Raw genomic sequence first — 17,373 nt, forward strand, 5'->3', positions numbered from 1 at the left:
TTTTAGCGGACAATGTGATAAGATCCCTTTCTTACGGCCACGCCAATTGCTACAAATTCCAGATGAGGCACAAAAACAGCAGGTGCTTCAACGGATATCAAGTGCTCCTTTAAGTGGGCTCTTCTCCACATCAACTTCAACATCACAAATACTCCAGTCCTCAAAGGTGTCACCCAAATCGCACTTGCTTCCTCACAGCTCCCAAATCTCCAGCTGCCCGTCTGAGTATGAGGTAGAACAGATGGTTGAGTCTGCAGAGCTGTTTACTCATACTATAGCCTGGGAATCAGAGGTCGACTCCAGCGCTTCTGTGAATCCAGACGAGGAAATGATCTGCACTGATGCCCAGAATCTTTATGAGTCGGATCCAGGACCAGACGCAGAAGGTTCTGACCATAATGTAGACCCTCATTCCCAAACTGTAACTCCTGTTGGTGGAGACAATGAGGAAGACGATGATAAGACTCAAATACCTGATTGGAGCGACAACTTTAGTTTTTTGTCAGGGCAGGAACAGGTTGGCTCTGAGGACGACGGGTGTGATAACGCACAGGGTGATGATGATGAGGTCGGAGATCCCACTTACTGTCAACCCACAGTCAGCCAAGAGATGAGGTCAGCAGAGGAGGTGGAGGAAGATGCTAGTGACGACGAGGTCAGGTTGCGCCTTCCTGGACAGAGACGTAGTACTGGAAGCACGTCAACAACTGCATCCTCAAACACAACTCTGCCTCTCACCACAAGTCGTGGTGGCTCTTCAGGTCGCATGGGTGCTAAGCCTTGCATAGCCTGGGCATTTTTTCAGATCGATAAAGATGACCCAACTCGTGTTATCTGTAACATTTGTCAGCAAAAGCTAAGTAGAGGCCAAAAAATACATAGTTTGAGTACTTCATGCATGAACCGGCACATGGACATGAAGCATAAGTTGCAGTGGGAAGCTCAGTGTGCTACAATGCGGCCTAGCCGGCCGGGCCAATCACCGTCTGCCATATCTTGTGCATCCGCGGCCTCTTCATCCTCTGTGACTGGGGGGACAGCAGTCACACCTGTTTTGGGGCGCAGACCTGCCACCTCTTTACCCGCAACAGCCAGCGTGATTGGCAGGTCATCATTTTCTTTGGAGGTGGTAACACCAGCTGGTGTTGAGCGCTGTCCGACATCGATAGCACCACCTTTGGATGAAGGCAACCTAACATGTCCGCCTGCATCTTCCTCACAGACCGGCAGTTTGCCGGGGACACCCTTATCAACCCCGTCTAAGCACAATAGCCAGCCCTCGGTCCCTCAGATGTGGACAAGTAAAAGACCATTTCCTCCTAGCCATGAGAAAGCTAAGAGGTTGAATTTCACCATCTGCAAGCTCTTGGCTACAGAAATGCTGCCTTTCCGCCTGGTGGACACAGAGGATTTTCGAGACCTTATGTCCGTCGCAGTGCCCCAGTACCAGATGCCCAGTCGGCACTACTTCTCAAAGAAAGGTGTGCCTGCGCTCCACCAGCATGTCGCACACAACATCACCGCTTCTTTGAGAAACTCTGTGTGTGACAGGGTGCATTTCACCACAGACACTTGGACGAGTAGGCATGGACAGGGGCGTTACATGTCGCTGACTGGGCACTGGGTAACTATGGTGACAGCAGGACAAGGGGCTGCTGTCCAAGTCTTGCCGTCCCCACGAGTTGTGCGTCAATCCTCTTTATGTCAAAGTTCCTCCACTGCTTCTGCCTCCTCAACCTCCTCTCGGTCTTCCACCTGCACCCAAAGCCTGTCTGGTCATGCCACAAGCTTTCTAACTGCGCAGAAGGGATCCTGCACACCTCCTTACTATGCTGGCTGTAGGGCTCAACGTCATCAGGCGGTTTTTACATTGAAATGTCTGGGAAATGTGAGTCACACAGCTGAGGAGTTGTGGTCAGCTCTGGAGAACCAATTTCATGAATGGTTGTCTCCACTGGACCTGAAACCAGGGAAGGCCGTGTGCGACAATGCTGCAAACCTGGGTGCGGCCCTTCGCCGGGGCAATGTCACACACGTGCCTTGTATAGCTCACGTGTTGAACCTGGTTGTCCAGCAATTTTTAGCCCACTATCCCAGACTAGATGGCCTTCTGCAGAGGGCACGGTCGCTGTGTGCTCACTTCCGCCGTTCGCATCCCGCAGCTCAGCGACTTACATCTCTACAGAAGTCGTTGGGCCTGCCACTTCACCGGCTAAAATGCGATGTGCCTACCCGGTGGAATTCAACTCTGCACATGTTGCAGCGACTGTGGCAGCACCGACAAGCCCTGGTGCAATACGTTCTGACGTATAGCCTGGGCCAACGAGATTCAGAGGTGGGGCAAATCACGCTGGAGGAGTGGTCTCAGATCAGGGACCTATGCACCCTTCTGCACAGTTTTGAAATGGCGACGAAGATGTTTAGTGCTGACGATGCCATTATCAGCATGACTATTCCGGTGATTTACATGCTGGAGCACATGTTAAACAGAATTCGGAGTCAGGTGGTGGCACAAGAGGAGGTGGAGGAAGTAGAGGAGGAGGAGTTGTATGCGGAAGGGCTAACATCTGCAAGGTCCAGAAGGTCGGCAGCACCAAGGCGGCAGGCATGTGAGGGTGGGGGAGATGGTTTTACCAGGGCGCATGGTAGCAGCCAAACTAGTGAGGAAGGTGCAGGAGCCCAGGAAGAAGTGGAGGACGAACTGATGGAAGACTCATCAGATGAGGGAGACCTTGATCACATTTCTGTTGTGCGAGGTTGGGGGGAGAGGACAGAGGAAGGAAGCATGATTGTTACCTCGCCACCAACACAACAGGGACTTGGTGCTCCTGGATGCACAACACACATGAGTGCCTTCTTGCTGCACTACCTGCAACATGACCCTCGAATTGTGAGAATTAGAAATAATCCTGACTACTGGGTTGCCACACTGTTAGATCCCCGGTACAAAAGTAAATTTGCAGAAATTATTCCTGCCATAGAAAGGGATGCACGCATGCAGGAGTATCAGCAGAGACTGTTGCAGAATCTTACATGTGCTTTTCCACAAAATACCAGTGGTGCACGTAGTGAATCTCACAGTTCCAACTTGCCAACCGTGGGACCGTCAAGTGTTCAGCACTCAAACCGTAACAGAACCACAGTATCTGCTGGTAACATCAATTTTGCGGAATCATTTCACCACTTTTTTAGCCCATCCTTTGCAAGGCCACAGGAGACAAGAAGTCTGACACATAGTCAACGCCTAGAGACGATGGTACAGGAGTATCTCCAAGTAAACATTGAAGCCACGACTGTGTCACTGGACCCTTGCTCTTTTTGGGCTTCCAATCTGGATAAATGGCCGGAGCTAGCCACTTACGCCTTGGAGATCTTGTCATGCCCCGCAGCCAGCGTTCTGTCTGAACGTGTGTTCAGCGCTGCTGGTGGTGTGCTGACAGATAAGCGCACGCGGCTCTCCACTGATAATGTAGACAGACTCACGTTCATAAAGATGAACAAATCATGGATCCGAAACGACTTTTCTACCCCTGTGTCATCCTGGGGAGAGTAAAAGCTTGATGATTGGTTAAAATCACCCTACCAACCATTTTAAGCTTTCAAATTACTAATCATGTTTATCTGTATCCTGACTGGAAAATAATTTGGGCTTTGTAGCAGTGTGCAGCACTGATCCTATTAGGCCATCTATACTAAAGCTTCACCAGATTTAAAATTAAAAATAATTTTTAGCTGCATCTAGCCCGGAAAATAATTTTGGGGCTCCGAGATGCGCAAGGCACATAAGTGCCTTCTTGCTGCACTACCTGCAGCATGACCCTCATATTGTCAGAATTCGAAGTAATCATGACTACAGGGTTGCCACACTCTTAGATCCCCCAAACTTTTCGATCAACCTTTTCATTTTAATAAAGACCAAAAAAATGGTCATTTTTGAAATTATAAGCATTAGCAGGTTGTTAGAAACTGAAATCAAACAGTTTTCAACTCAAAACTTTATTCTAGGTGATGTTACATTTTCACATAGGACCCCTTGTTCGAAAGGAGCTTCTGAACTCTCTCGTCCATTGAATTTGTCAGGTTTTGGATGGTTTCTGCTTCAATTGTTTTGCATGAGGACAGAATACCCTCCCAGAGCTGTTGCTTAGATGTGAACTGCCTCCCGCCATCATAGACACTCCTTTTAATGATGCTCCAAAGGTTCTGAATGGGGTAGAGGTCAGGGGAGCATGGGGGTCACACCATAAGTTTGTCCCCTTTTATGCCCATATCAGCCAGAGATGCAGATGTTTTATGTGCAGCATGAGATGGTGCATTATCATGCAGAAAAATGATCTTGCTGTGAAATACACGGTTCTTCTTCTTGAACCATGGCAGGAAGTGCTGTTTGAGAAAATCCACATACATTATGGAGTTCATCTTTAGCGCCTTCAGGGATCCTAAAGGGGCCGACAATCTCTCTCCCCATGATTCCAGCCCAAAACATTACTCCACCTCCTCCTTGTTGGCGCTGTAGCCGTGTTTGCGTGGGGTGTCCATCAACCAGCCATCCTCCACTCCATCCATCTGGACCATCGAGCGCTGCATGGCACTCATCCGTGAACAAAACAGTTTTGAAATCAGTCTTCATGTAATGTTTGGCCCACTGGAGCCGTTTCTGCTTGTGTGAAGTGGATAGAGGAGGTCGACAGGATGGCGCATGCACAGCTGCAAACCTCTGAAGGACCCTGCATCTTGTTGTTCGGGGGACGTTGGAGGCACAAGCAGCTTCAAAAACTTGTCTGCTGCTATGACAAGGCTTTTTTGCCGCTGCTCTTTCAACCTGACGTAATTGCCTGTAGGAAAGAGTCCTCAATTTGCCCTTATCAGCACGCACACGTGTGTACTGTGAATCAGCTACATACTTCTTGATTGCCAAGACACTTCATCCTGATCATCGCACAATGTTGATTGTAGTCATGCCTTGACCTAAACACTCCACAATTTGTTGCTTCTCAGCAGCCGACACATCCTTTTTCTTTCCCATTTTGGCAGAAAATGTAGGCTGCTTAATAATGTGAGAGAGCCTTAAGTAGTCTTGCCTTTCATTGGACACACCTGCCAAACTAATTAGCACAGGTGTCTGCAATTGCTTACAGTGATATAAAGAGCCCTGACACACATCACCATCAATGAGTTTAACTGACAAACAAACAAATTCTTCCCTTATCACTCCTAAACACTTTTTGTATAATAATTTGGAACGCAGTGTACATGTGCTTTTCCACAAAACACCAGTGGTTCACGTAGTGAATCTTACAGTTCTAACTTGCCAACCGTGGTCTGTATGGAGTTGTTCAATAAAGGGCCCAAAATTAAGATAACATAGATGGGAGAGGTCTCTATGAATAGGAATTCCTAAGTATTTGATACCCTGTGAGGGCCAGGCAAAGGGAAAGTTGGACTGGATGGAATCCTATATGGATTTGGGGAGGGAGACATCGAGGGCCTCAGACTTCGCTGCATTGATTTTAAAATTTTACCATGTAACAAAGTGATCTATTTCAGCCATAACAGCATGGATGGATATATGTGATTGAGTGATATATACTAGGACATCATCAGCAAATAGAGAGCACTTGTACTCGGTGCCTCCCACCTCAATCCACCTAATATTGGGGTTATGGCGAATTGATGAGAGCAGGTGCTCCGTCACTAGGATGTATAAGAGAGGGGACAGAGGACATCACTGCCTTGTCCCATTGGTGATTGTGAAAGGTGATGAAAATGTTCTGACGCCCCCCCTGGGCCTTGGGACACCCGGAGCCGGACCCTTTTTGGTGGATGCTGGTGGTTGTAGTCTTCGTGGCGGCGACCCGGTTCCGTGGCTCAGGGTGGTCAAACCAGTGGCGGAACTATTTATGTGGTTTTCATGTTTAAATGTCCGACTACGCCACCCGTGGATTGCGGTCAGAGTGAACCGCCGCTACAGGGCAGACCACTGAGGCTGGTGTTGTGGGTGCAGCAGAGCGTAGCATAACTCCCCACGGGAGGAGTATAGCCTCAGGGCAGTGTATGCGGAGGATGGGGGTGATGGTGCAGGGCAGCAGCAGTAACGACACGGAGTCAGTGATGCAGTTCAGGGCCTTTACTCACAGTTCTTATTATCCAGACCACGTCTGCAGGTAACGGCTGCCCACGTCGTACTGTGCTCACCAGGTGAGGGGCTCAGACAACTCCCAGATAACTTTGGAGCACTTCACAGGACCCCCTTTGTGTGTCCTTTGTCTGGCCTTTCTTACCAACACTTCTGTCCGGCTGCCTCGGGCCTCCTCTTGGTAAACTTGGCGCCAGTTTCCCTGACCCTATGTGGTGCCTTCCTAGCGGGTGTAGCGAGGGGCTGCGCCACATAAAATGTCAGAGCCTCCGGTTTCTAGCTGAGGGTCGTTTCCTGCCTCCACTAGTTCGGGGACCGGTCTCCCCCTTTGGCCTGACCCCTCCACGCAGGTGGATTCGGGCGTGCGGTGGCGACTCGCCCGTCCGCACCCCTGGGATCCCTTCATTCCTCGTTCCTGGAGCCTTCTCCGCTCCTCTTCCTTCCTTCTCCCTCTTCCAGGCCTGGGCCTCTGTTACTAGGCCCGCCTCCGGAGCAGAGCTCATGCAGAGCCCCTGCTCCCTGCCACTTTTGCTCAGACTTCTCTGCACTGAACTAAGATGGTGCCCACCTTTTATACTTCCTTCTCAATGCACCCAGGAACTGCTTCCTCCCTGCTCCTGCACTACAGGGTTCCCCTTCCTCAGTGTTCCCTCCCCCCACTCCAGCCAGAGACAGGGACTGTCGTGCCCATCTCAGGGGCATATTGGTCGCCCTGCCCCACGGCAATGTGGTGTAATGCATGCAGGTGTCGGGTCCTGATCCACACTCCATCCTTACCTGAGAGTGAGATATCACACCTCTGGGTGAGGTGCAGTACGTCTGTAGCAACCGAGCCCTCAGGGTGCTACAGTTCCATTTATCTTCAGCCTAGGTGACGTATTGCGATACAGGGCCGTGATTTTGGCTATAAAAGGGTCCCCTAGACCCCTACCCCAAGCTTTTTAAGAGAATCATATATGGCGTGCCAGGAGACTCTATGGAATGCTTTCTCAGCATCCAACGAGAGTATCTAATTACAAATTTTTAACTGCATCTAGCCCAGGAAATACTTTGTGCCTAGTAGCAGTGTCTGCTAGTGAGCGGATTATCCCGGCTGTTAAGCAAGCTGCACCACCTGTAGTTTAGACACTTAATTTTTTCAAAGGAAATGCTTCGGGACCATGGGATACTTAGTGAAGAGCATCAGGAGGCACCCCAAGGCATAGGGGCTGGGACTGGCAGTAGGATGCCTTGCGGTGGACAGCCGAGCTCGATCCTTATAAAAGCTTTTTAACTGCAGCAGCTTTAGTGGACGCTACTGGAGCTGGAATTACCGCGGCTGCTGGCATGAGACTTGCCCTCCAATAGATCCTTGTAAATGGATTTAAAGTGTATTCATTCAAATCAGAGAGACAATTTAAATTAAAAAGCTTAGAGCTGCCTCCACCACAGGGGGGCTCGCTCGACCCACCAGCGGACAGGCACCAGTATTGGGAGAGGGGGGCTGGCCGTCAGGGTTCACCGCGGCTCTGGCACAAACCCGGCGACACGGAGGTGGCACGGGCAGGAGCGGACTGGCCGTGTCGGCTTCTCACTTTTTGGATTTTAGAAGGGCATGACATGCCTATATCTGTGTCTCCCCCTCCTTTTACTCCTCCACCTCTTTTATTTTCGCATGACTATATGTACTTGTCACTTTTCCATGTGTTAGTTATGTCTTCTGAGCAGTTTGTCAGCTTTTGGACACCTTTGAAGGTGTTTTCTATGTGTTTCTATGTGTTTTTGTTTGCCTGCCATTGGTTTTAACGGTGTTCGAAGGTGTTCGACGAACAGTTCGAAGAACAGTTCGGCGAACACACGGGTGTTCGACGAACCGAACCGAACTCGAACACTACGGGGGTGGCTCAACACTAGTAACTTTATTCTTTCATGAGTTATTTACAAGTTTATGACCACTTATAAAATGTTTATTCATTGTGGTAGTCTGAGTTAGTTTCACTGCTATTGAAATAATCGCACTGCTCACATGAGAAGCACTCGCCATTTCAAGAACAAGGTGTCTCAGGCTACCTGTAGCATATCTGTGATTACTCAAATCAACTAGCACTTGCTGCAAGTCACTCCATTTAGCAGGCCCCAACAGTATTCTGATATTTACCCTTTGACCCTGAGCATGGATCTAATCTTTTGCTGCAGAGAACTCTGGGTTGAAGTAATGGAGTAGCTGCTGGTCAGTAAATCAAGATAAAGGAAGAGTCAGTTTGCAGCGTCAAAACTAGAAGGTTGGAAACAATACAACATTGGATGCCAGAAATCTAGTAAGGAAAATATTTGGGTTCAAATTCCGGAATTGTGGGGGGCAGATAAAGATATACAGGGGTCAATATCCAGTATAACTATAAACAAAGTCAAAGCACAATAGGTCAATTCTATGTAATCAAATCAGGACCAGAGAATACAATGCAATAACTTGGCAATGCAGAGGTGACTGCTCCACCCCACCATTTCTTTACCAACCCAACCAATTGGCTGGCCATATAGACTTTTATTTACATCTACAACGTTTTCATGAATTGTGAGTTTCGATCTTACCACCTCCACTGCTGTCAGTGCTACCCATTGAATTCCAGGAGTGGCACTTGAAAGCTGACGGAAGCTGGAGCAGGTATGTGTATTACACTTTCCATGTACACTGTGCATTGTGTAGACTGAGAAGCATTTGGACTTTCCTGGAAAAGAAGAGGGAAAAAAGGAATAATTGGTGGCACATAGAATATCAGGGTATCAAGTAATTTTACTTATCATTTTCCCAATAATATTCAATTTTTCTGTCAGGCTGGATGCTCGCTTAAAGATGTCATCAACTGTGATTTTCTATTATAACATAAATAACCACAGCTTGAATAAAATCCAAAGGTTACCTTGGATAAGGTCTCTAAATCACAGAAAAGCTTGTACCAGATAAGTAGGTTTTATTTCTCCTTTCCACCAATGTCATCTAAATCTATGCTATGGATCTTCTTCATCAGGTATGTTATACCATTTATTTCTTCTTCTGTATCTAAAGCAAAAACATCATCAATTGAATGTCTGTGACCTTCTGGATATCTTCATTTCTCAGCTCTGCCACAACTTTACCAGACTATGTTATATTGCTCTCTACTTTATAAAACTTAAGGATTGTTTGAGCCAGAAAGAAAATGTAAATGCAAAATGTGCAGTGTAATTCAAAGTAAAAAAAAAATCATGATTGTAGTAACTATGTATATATAATATTCTTATTTTATTGTCTGAGTATAATTTTCTTTTTTTTCCCTAATATTTTTTGTTTCAATTCATTATTTGCCTCCTAAAAATTATTAATAAAACCCCATTTCTTCAAGGGCTCCTTTAATTTGGAAAACCTGTGTTCGCTTGAAAGGTCACTTGAAGATGCGTTAAACATATTTACCCCCAATGCTTCACAGGTGGCAGAGTCAATGCTGTAGAAACTGCTGAAAACACTTGTCACAGTGTCGATGACCACAGCAGAGGCTATACAGGTGGTAGAGGAAGATTCCCTACCTGATTGCCATGGGAGACTACTAGTAGATAAGGTAGATAAGTGATGGCCTGTAAAAAGAATGGCACGTTGTAGTAAAAACTGCTGAGAATGCCACTGACCAGGCCTGAGGTATGGACGGATGTATGAGGAAAGGTGGTCTCTCTCCATCAGTGTGCTAGATGAGACCTGCGTGCAGTGTGACCTCAACTGTGTGCATAAGGAGTTACGCTGAGCCAGCCATCATCTGTACAGCAACATCTGAGCTCGTGTCAGTGTTACTGATTAGCTCCTGCTGAAAGAACTAGTACTAGAACTTGAGGATGCTCTCGGTTCACGACAATGATTCACTCCAGTTATGCTTGACGAAATACTTCATCCACCCCCCTGAATAGTAAAAGTACTGGAACAATAACGTAAACTATAGTAAGTATGTACATCTAGTGAAATTAACCTTTTATTAATCAATGTTGCATCTACAATGAGCTTTTTTAAAGTATAGTAGTAAAGCAGTAAAATACAATATTTATACAGGCGCTAACAATCAGTAATTACATCATCATTTGGGCCATTAAGCAGTAAAAAATGTCAAACAAAGTGAATCAACATTATATTAACATTCCGTGTAATGTACCACTTCAAAAAGCATAGTGCAGAACAATTCATGTGTAATTTTATATGTAAAAAGAATCTCATAATCCAGCAGGCATATAATGATTCATAAGTGTATTAAAGCCCACTAGTGACTGCATTCATTTGAAAAAAAAAAAGTTCAGTGATGCCATTGTATAAAATACCTTCACATTAGAGTGTTCATGCCATTCACAGCATGCGTAAAATGGTGGATGTCCATAAGTGCCATCTATAATATAAGGCGGGATGTGTGTCTCTGTCTGAGCCTCGATAAACTGCGCATGCGTGACGCGCAGTCTGGCTCCAGAGAGAAGCACGCATCCAGCCATTACAGGTAAGAGGAGGTGTATGGCGCTGGCGATCGCGCGGTATGCGTAGACACTGAACGCATACCTCGATCTCCGGCGCCATACTTACATACTTACCAGACCGGGAGGAGCGTTGCCGCGGCGCCTCTCTTCGCTGGAGACCGGGGGCGGAGTGAAGGCGTCGGACTAGCGCGTGCGCATTGCGCTATCCGGCGCCATTTTACTGAAGACACATTTACAGTGTGTCTTCAGCAAAATGGTGACGGACAACGCGGTGCTCCAGTGCCGCACTCCTCCCCCGGCCTCCGGCAGAGAGGACGCAGCAGCGCTGGAGTACAGAGAAGAAAGGTGAGTATAACTGTTTATTTTTTTTGTATGTGTGTACAGTGTGAAAGGGATGAGGGGGCCACACATAACAGGATTGTGGGGTGAGGGGACCATGCATATATCAGGATTGGGGGGGTGAGGGGTACCACACATACCCGGATAGGGGGATGAGGGGTACCACACATACCAGGATTGGGGGTGAGGGGTACCACACATACCAGGATTGGGGGTGAGGAGTACCACGCATACCAGGATTGGGAGGTGAGGGGTACCACGCATACCAGGATTGGGGGGTGAGGGGTACGACGCATACCAGGATTGGGGGGTGAGGGGTACCACACATACCAGGATTGGGGGGTGAGCGGTACCACACATACCAGGATTGGGGGTGAGGGGTACCACACATACCAGGATTGGGGGTGAGGGGTACCATGCATACGAAGATTGGGGGGTGAGGGGTGCTACACATACCTGGATTGGGAGGTGAGGGGTGCCACGCATACAAGGATTGGGTGGTGAGGGGTGCCATGCATACCAGGATTGGGCGGTGAGGGGTGCCACCCATACCAGGATTGGGCGGTGAGGGGTAACACGCATACCAGGATTGGGGGATGAGGGGACCATGCATACCAGGATTGGGGGTGAGGGGACCATGCATACCAGGATTGAGGGTGAGGGGTGCCACGCATACTGGGATTGGGGATGAGGGGTGCCACGCATACCGGGATTGGGGATGAGGGGTGCCACGCATACCGGGATTGGGGATGAGGGGTGCCACGCATACCGGGATTGGGGATGAGGGGTGCCACGCATACCGGGATTGGGGATGAGGGGTGCCACGCATGCCGGGATTGGGGATGAGGGGTGCCACGCATGCCGGGATTGGGGATGAGGGGTGCCACGCATGCCGGGTTTGGGGATGAGGGGTGCCACGCATGCCGGGATTGGGGATGAGGGGTGCCAGGCATGCCGGGATTGGGGATGAGGGGTGCCACGCATGCTGGGATTGGGGATAAGTGGTGCCACGCATGCTGGGATTGGGGATGAGGGGTGCCACGCATACCGGGATTGGGGATGAGGGGTGCCACACATACCGGGATTGGGGATGAGGGGTGCCACGCATACCGGGATTGGGGATGAGGGGTGCCACGCATACCGGGATTGGGGATGAGGGATGGAGTGCCATGCATACCGGGATGAGGGATGGGGTACCATGCATACCAGGATGAGGGATACCATACACACCAGGATAGTGATGAGGGGTGCCATACATACCAGGATAGGGATGAGGGGTGCCACGCATGCCGGGGTGAGGGGTGCCAAGCATAACTGGATGAGGGGTGAGGGGTGCCATGCATACTGGGATTGGGGATGAGGGGTGCCAGGCATCCTGGGATTGGGGATGATGAGTGCCACGCATACCGGGAATGGGGATGAGGGATGGGGTGCCATGCATATCAGGATGAGAGATACCATACACACCAGGATAGGGATGAGGGATGGGGTACCATGCATACCAGGATGAGGGATACCATACACACCAGGATAAGGATGAGGGGTGCCACGCATACCGGGATTGGGGGTGAGTGGTGCCACGCATACCGGGATGAGGGGTGCCACGCATACCGGGATTGGGGGTGAGGGGTTCCACGCATAACGGGATTGGGAGTAAGGGATAGGGTGCCATGCATACCAGGATGAGGGATACCATACACACCAGAATAGGGATGAGGGGTGCCACGTATACCAGGATTGTAGGTGAGGGGTGCCACACATACCAGGATTGGGGGTGAGGGGTGCCACGCACACCAGGATTGGGGGTGAGGGGTGCCACGCATACCAGGATTGGGTTTGAGGGGTGCCACGCATGCCAGGATTGGATGGTGGGGACAGGATGGGGGCAGCACAAATACAAGGATGGGGGCAGCACATACCAGCATGGGAGACCATATACCACTAAAAAATGCTCGCCACCCGGGCGTAGAACGGGTTCAATAGCTAGTACATAATAAAAAGGGGAGAGAAGCCAAATGCCCACTGGCTAGGATTCGGAATCATCCAAGTCAGTCACATGAGTAAAATGACAGCAAAATGTTACATTGGTAATAATCTCAGTGATCTCATTTTCCATAATAACATTCACAACATTGAGATTATTACTAATATCACATTTTATAGCTAACATCATTTAACAGCCCCTTTTATTATATTCTCATAATGTCTGTTTTATATGTGACTGACTAGAGCTGGGGGGATCTGACAAAATTTCACAAGATTCACAAAATTGCGTTAATTTTACCAGGAATTTCGTCTGTATCAAATTTATTCTCAGTGAATTGAATGTCAATTATTTTGCTCTGGAGTCAGGAGAAACCCTAGAGCATAATAAACATAATGTAGTAAAAAAATACAACTAATACTCACCTCACATCTCCGGCTATCCTCACTGCTCACTGTCCCCCGTATGGTCCTTGCCTCCTCTTCTTACCATTGCGACATGCTGAAACCATGGGTCACTTCTTGCTAGGACAGGACTTCCAGCTATGAAATCGTAAGTCGTGTAGTTATGGCACACATCGTGATGTCACAACATGGCAATCTTATGACGTGCATGCGCAGAGAACATATTGAGCCTTGCTCATCTTCCTGCACGGTTTGCTTTTCTCACATGACTAGGTTTCATGTGCTGATGAAATGACATAGTTCCTGGATAATGCTGTCACGCACAGTGTGGGAAAGACTAAGTGCAACACGAAGGGATGAAGGGACAGTAGCCCAAAGGCTAGGGAAAAGGGGAATGGAGACTAGTGTTGAGCCACCCCCGTAGTGTTCGGGTTCGGTTCGTCGAACACCGGGATGTTCGAGGAACTGTTCGTCGAACTGTTCGTCGAACACCTTAGAACACCGTCGAACACCGTTAAAACCAATGGCAGGCAAACAAAAACACATAGAAACACATAGAAAACACCTTCAAAGGTGTCCAAAAGCTGACAAACTGCTCAGAAGACGCTTTCTTTAAAAAAGCCGGCCGGCAATTCAGCAGCGGCATACACCGGTACCCGACAATTTAGACAAGAAGGAATAGAGCCTCACACATAGATTAGATAGATAGAAACATGTCAGTCACATATATATGAAGCACAGTGACAGTGTTGCTTACTGTACTTGTCATTTAGTGTAAAGGATTTATTAAAAAATATAATAGTGTTTTCATGCACTGTCTCTTTAAAAAAGCCGGCCGGCAATTCAGCATCTGTACCCGACAATTTATAACAGACAGAATAGAGCTTCACACATAGATTAGATAGATAGAAACATGTCAGTCACATATATATGAAGTACAGTGACAATGTTGCTTACTGTACTTGTCATTAAGTGTAAAGGATTTATTAAAAAAAATAATAGTGTTTTCATGCACCGTCTCTTTAAAAAAGCCGGCCGGCAATTCAGCATCTGTACCCGACAATTTATAACAGACAGAATAGAGCTTCACACATAGATTAGATAGATAGAAACATGTCAGTCACATATATATGAAGTACAGTGATAGTGTTGGTTACTGTACTTGTCATTTAGTATTAAAATAAAGGATTTATTATTAAAAAAAATTGGCGTGGGGTTCCCCTTAATTTTAGTCTCTAGCGGAGGTTAAGCAGACAGCTGGGGCAGATGTTTGAAGCCTGGGAAGGGGGTAATACCCACGGAGCTTCCCAGGCTACTAATATGAGCCCCCAGCTGAATACATAGCCTTTACTAGCTATTAAAATGGGGGACCCCCCCAAAAAAATGACGTGGGGTCCCCCCTAATTTAATAGCTAGCAAAGGCTAGGCAGACAGCTGGGGGCTGATATTAATAGCCCAGGAAGGGAGCCATGAATATTGGCCCCCTCCCAGGCTAGAAACACCAGCCGTCAGCCGCCCCAGAAATGGCGCATTCATAGGATGCGCCAATTCTGGCACTTAGCCTCGCTCTTCCACGCTGCCCTGTAGCGGTGGCAGGGGGTAATAGGGCTGGGGTTGATGTCAGCTTATAATGCCAGCTGACATCAAGCCCAGGTTAGTAATGGAGAGGCGTCTATAAGACACCCCCATTACTAACCCCATAGTCAAAGTTAAAAGAAAACACAAACACCCAGAATAAAGTCCTTTAATTGAAATAAAGACACAATCCTTTATTGTTCTAAATTAAACCATACTTACCATCACGCCCATTCCAGCTGAAGCCAACGATCTCCTGCAATAAAAGAAAAATAATAAAGCAACATCATCCTTACCTTTCCATGGTTCCCACGACAGCTTCAGCTCTGCTACATCGAGATGACAGGCTGGACCGCAGCAGAACGCTGCCATCCAGCCTGTCATCCCGCAGACACTGAGAAGCGCAGGCATGCTTGCGCTCTGCAGTGTCTGGCTGTGACGGCATAAAGATGAGACGAGTTCATGTCCAATGAACTCGGCGCACCTCATGCACGTCACTGACAGCGTGGAAAATTCTCACGCTGAAGCGCTGAGTGCAGGAGAATTCTCCCACGCTGTCAGTGACATGCATAAGGTGAGCTCATGTCCAATGAACTCAGCTCACCTCCTGCACGTCACTGACAGCGTGGGAGAATTCTCCTGCACTCAGCGCTTCAGCGTGAGAATTCTCCCACGCTGAAGCGCTGAGTGCAGGAGAATTTTCCCACGCTGTCAGTGACGTGCATAAGGTGAGCTCATGTCCAATGAACTCAGCTCACCTCCTGCACGTCACTGACAGCGTGGGAGAATTCTCCTGCACTCAGCGCTTCAGTGTGAGAATTCTCCCACGCTGAAGCGCTGAGTGCAGGAGAATTTTCCCACGCTGTCAGTGACGTGCATGAGGTGAGCCGAGTTCATTGGACATTAACTCGGCTCATCTGGATGCCCTCACAGAGAGACACTGTGGAGCGCAAGCAAGCCTGCGCTTCTCAGTGTCTGCGGGATGACAGGCTGGATGGCAGCGTTCTGCTGCGGTCCAGCCTGTCATCTCGATGTAGCAGAGCTGAAGCTGTCATGGGAACCATGGAAAGGTAAGGATGATGTTGCTTTATTATTTTTCTTTTATTTCAGGAGATCGTTGGCTTCAGCTGGAATGGGCGTGACGGTAAGTATGGTTTAATTTAGAACAATAAAGAATTGTGTGTTTATTTCAATTAAAGGACTTTTTTCTGGGTGTTGTGTTTTTTTTAAATACTTTACTAGAAATTCATGGTGGTCATGTCTAATATTGGCGTGACCCCATGAATTTTGGGCTTAGGGCCAGCTGATAATGCCAAGCTGGCCCTAACCCCTTTATTACCCAGTGAGCCACCGCATCAGGGCCCTGGATGAGTTGGGTACAGCGCCAGAAGATGGCGCTTCTATGAACGCGCCATTTTCCGGGATGGCTGCGGACTGCAATTTGCAGCGGGGGTGGCCCAGAAACCTTGGGCCTCCCTGCGCTGCGGATTCCAGCCCCCAGCTGCCTAGTTGTACCTGGCTGGACTCAAAAACAGGGCGAAGCCCCACGTCAATTTTCTTTAAATTATTTCATGAAATAATTAAGAAAAAAAGGGCTTCCCTATATTGATGTGTCCGGCCAGGTACAAATAGGCAGCTGGTGGTTGGGGGCAGCCCTTTCCTGCCTGCTGCACCTGACTGGACACAAATATAGTGCGAAGCCCCACTTCAATTTTTTTTAATTATTTCATGAAATTCATGAAATAATTAAGAAAAAAAGGCCTTCCCTATATTGTTGTGTCCGGCCAGGTACAAATAGGCAGCTGGTGGTTGGGGGCAGCCCGTTCCTGCCTGCTGCACCTGACTGGACACAAATATAGTGCGAAGCCCCACGTCAATTTTTTTTTAATTATTTCATGAATTTCCTGAAATAATTTAAAAAAATTGAAGTGGGGCTTCGCACTATATTTGTGTCCAGCCAGGTACAGCAGGCAGGAATGGGCTGCCCCCAACCACCAGCTGCCTATTTGTACCTGGCCGGACACAACAATATAGGGAAGGCCTTTTTTTCTTAATTATTTCATGAATTTCATGAAATAATTAAAAAAAATTGAAGTGGGGCTTCGCACTATATTTGTGTCCAGCCAGGTACAGCAGGCAGGAACGGGCTGCCCCCAACCACCAGCTGACTATTTGTACCTGGCCGGACACAACAATATAGGGAAGGCCTTTTTTTCTTAATTATTTCATGAATTTCATGAAATAATTAAAAAAAAAATACGTGGGGCTTCGCCCTATTTTTGTGTCCAGCCAGGTACAACTAGGCAGCTGGGGGCTGGAATCTGCAGCGCAGGGAGGCCCAAGCTTTCTGGGCCCCCCCCGCTGCAAATTGCAGTCCGCAGCCACCCCGGAAAATGGCGCGTTCATAGAAGCGCCATCTTCTGGTGCTGTACCCAACTCATCCAGGGCCCTGGTGCGGTGGCTCACTGGGT

Source organism: Phyllobates terribilis, unplaced genomic scaffold (genome assembly GCF_046119375.1).
Source record: "Phyllobates terribilis strain yellow unplaced genomic scaffold, ASM4611937v1 Scaffold_1__5_contigs__length_1240528914, whole genome shotgun sequence".
NCBI classification, from domain to species: domain Eukaryota; kingdom Metazoa; phylum Chordata; class Amphibia; order Anura; family Dendrobatidae; genus Phyllobates; species Phyllobates terribilis.